Source organism: Pan troglodytes, chromosome 1, assembly GCF_028858775.2.
Source record: "Pan troglodytes isolate AG18354 chromosome 1, NHGRI_mPanTro3-v2.0_pri, whole genome shotgun sequence".
Taxonomy (NCBI): domain Eukaryota; kingdom Metazoa; phylum Chordata; class Mammalia; order Primates; family Hominidae; genus Pan; species Pan troglodytes.
The window spans coordinates 148,259,124-148,262,038 of record NC_072398.2 but is presented as its reverse complement, the minus strand read 5'-3'; positions in this window follow the sequence as shown (position 1 = coordinate 148,262,038).

Below are 2,915 nucleotides of genomic sequence, written 5' to 3'. Positions count from 1 at the left end.
CCCAGCTTGCTGGCCCCTGGGCCAGAATCAGTGTGACTACTATAATCGAGAGGGGTATTGGCAATGAGACTATCCTAACAATCCCTGGTGAGAGAATAAAAAGGCTCCCTGTCAACACTAGAGCTAACCATCTTCCATTCACCCCAATGAACTGCCTTGGTTGAATAAAATTACTGGGGTTCCTGGACCCTTGACTTGACAGACAGTCTGCAATATCAACTAGCAGCTACCCAAACACTTTTCATCCGTGTCTCCACTGCTGGGTGAGTTCTCTGGTGGCTCAGGAACTTCAGCATCTCCCCTTGAGCAACATGGTTCACCCCCTCCCTTAGATGGCACCCTTTCCCTGCCTCTCCCTGTATTACATACCTATTGAAGTAAACAAAGTTTTGTAAATAACTTGGATCCAGCCATCTTGTATAGGTTGCTTTGTTTAATATGTTTCTGCTTATGTGTATATACAGGTGTTGTGATGTGTGTTGTATCTAACATGCTATCAAATTGAATTATAAAAAAATGGCTCTGATAAACTAAACAGATAAGACCAAATACTTCTCAAGTTCACATAACTTGGTAATCTTTGGGTAAATGGGACTAGTCTAAACTTATTAGTTTGTTGGTAACATTGTGTCTTTTAAAATTTAACTTTAAGGTTCTTACCTAGGTGAGATGCTAAAGTTTGCAGGCTTTAGAATTGCTAACAGAAAAGTGGCTTTACATAGTGATTGGCTATACATGGCATTTTAGTTGTAAAAAATAAATGAACCAGTCGGTAGAAAAGAGAGATGTGGAAAAGGTTATAGATACAAAAATGTATTTTTGGTAACATAGGATATAGAAAGTAATTTTAAATGAGGGAAAATCTTGTATGGTAAATCTTATCCTAGAATAAAATGACTGGTATTTAAGAGAAAGGTAGTATAAGACAAGTCAGAAAGGCCAAACATGTCATAGATGATCTGTGTATGTCATGATAAGGTTTGTGAAGAGGAATTTATGAAAAAAAATTGTGTGTGATTAAACTAGCTATAATTAACATGGAATTGCTTATAATAGTCTTTCTAAAGAATGGTCTTTATATTAAAACAGTTTTCTTAAGATATTGATTTGCTTTTTAATTTTATAATGTGTATTGTTTAAAAACTTTTTTCATTCATATCTCAGAGGTTCAACCATTGTTATGTCTCACTGCTTTCAGCTTTTTCTCCCTTTGAGAAAGCCTGAGATAACTCTTTCTTCAGCTTTTGTCAGTTCCTGTAATTTTTCCTTCTCTGTTTCTAACTGTTGTTATAGCCTGATGCTAAAATATTTTATCTTAGACGTCTATAAAAGCACTAATTTCCTCCATTATAACTTGGATTTATTTATTTATTTATTTTGAGATGGGGTCTTGCTCTGTCACCCAGGCTGGAGTGCAGTGTTTCAATCTCAGCTCACTGCAACCTCCATCTCCCAGGTTCAAGCAATTCTCCTGCCTCAGCCTCCTGAGTAGCTGGGATTACAGGTGCCAGCCACCATGCCTGGCTAATTTTTGTGTGTTTTTTTTTAGTAGAGATGGGGTTTCACCATCTTTACCAGGCTGGTCTTGAACTTCTGACCTCGTGATTAACCTGCCTTGGCCTCCCAAAGTGCTGGGATTACAGATGTGAGCCACCATTCCTGGCCTAACTTGATTTTGTTAATATGTAACCTTATTTTTGTATTTTGGTTTTTGGCTTCTATATTGCTTCAAAAGTGTTTTAAGGACTAATTAATGCCTGCCCACCTCCATTCGCATCTTGCTTAAAATTTTAATTGGCTATAAGATGCCCGAAAACTTAATTTGAGCCATGATGGGAAACAGGAGGACAGACATATCTTACTATGCTCCCTTTGGAACTTAGACCAGGTTCAAAAGACCTTTGAAAAATATGAAAATAAAGCATTCCCCTTGGAAAATAATAGCTCCCATGTTCAACCAGGAGACTTGGTCCTATTAAAAACTAGGAAATAAGGACCCCCCCGCCAAGGATCAATTCCACTTTGTTACATAGATATAACCAGGACACTGACCCCAACTGTATCTGGTTCACTGTCAAAAGTACCCTCTCTAGTCTCACCTAGTTTTCACCCTTCCTAGGACCTTTGATAGCTATCTTGTTACAAATAATTTTGTCCCTTGCTTGTTTAACCTACTTATAAAATTTGTGTCTTCTAGACTACAACAATTCCATGTAAAACAATGGTGGTAGAAGGCTTCTGATCCATCCCATCTTCTGACATAGAAAATGAAAACATGCTCTCATTCGGCCAATAAGCCCCTTAGATGCAGCATCCAGGGATTTTTACTGCTCCAATGCTAGGCAGGGCCTATCCCCATAAAATCAGCAGAAAAACCTCCTCCCTTCTGCAGCTCCCTTAAGATTAAGGAGGAGTGTCTAATCTTTGAGGGGGAATGAGATAGTAGACCAGCAGGATGTATTTCCTGGTTGACAGGATGAAGTGAAGGAACTGGCAGGAACCAATAGGTAGCACCTAAGGCAACCTCTAGTTACTTTCAGTGCTAGAAATTTCTGAATACCCCACCCCCTAATTTGCATGTAATTAAAAGTAGGTATAAGTGGGTATAAATACAGCTGCCAACAGCCCATACACTGCTGACTCTGGGTGCACTGCCAACAAGTCTGCCTTGCTCTGCAAGGAGCAGCTCCAGTTCAATACAATATTGCTGTTTAATACTGTTGGCTCACCCTCGAATGCTTTCCTGGGAAAAACCAAGAACCCTCCTGAGCTAAGGCCCAATTTCAAGGCTTGCCTGCCCACCTGCATCATCAGCCTGAATATGAACATAGATTATATTCTTTCCCAGCTAGTTGACCATGGGAAATTGTCTAATCCCCCTGCATATTGGTTATCTAACAGGTAAAGTGGTGAGA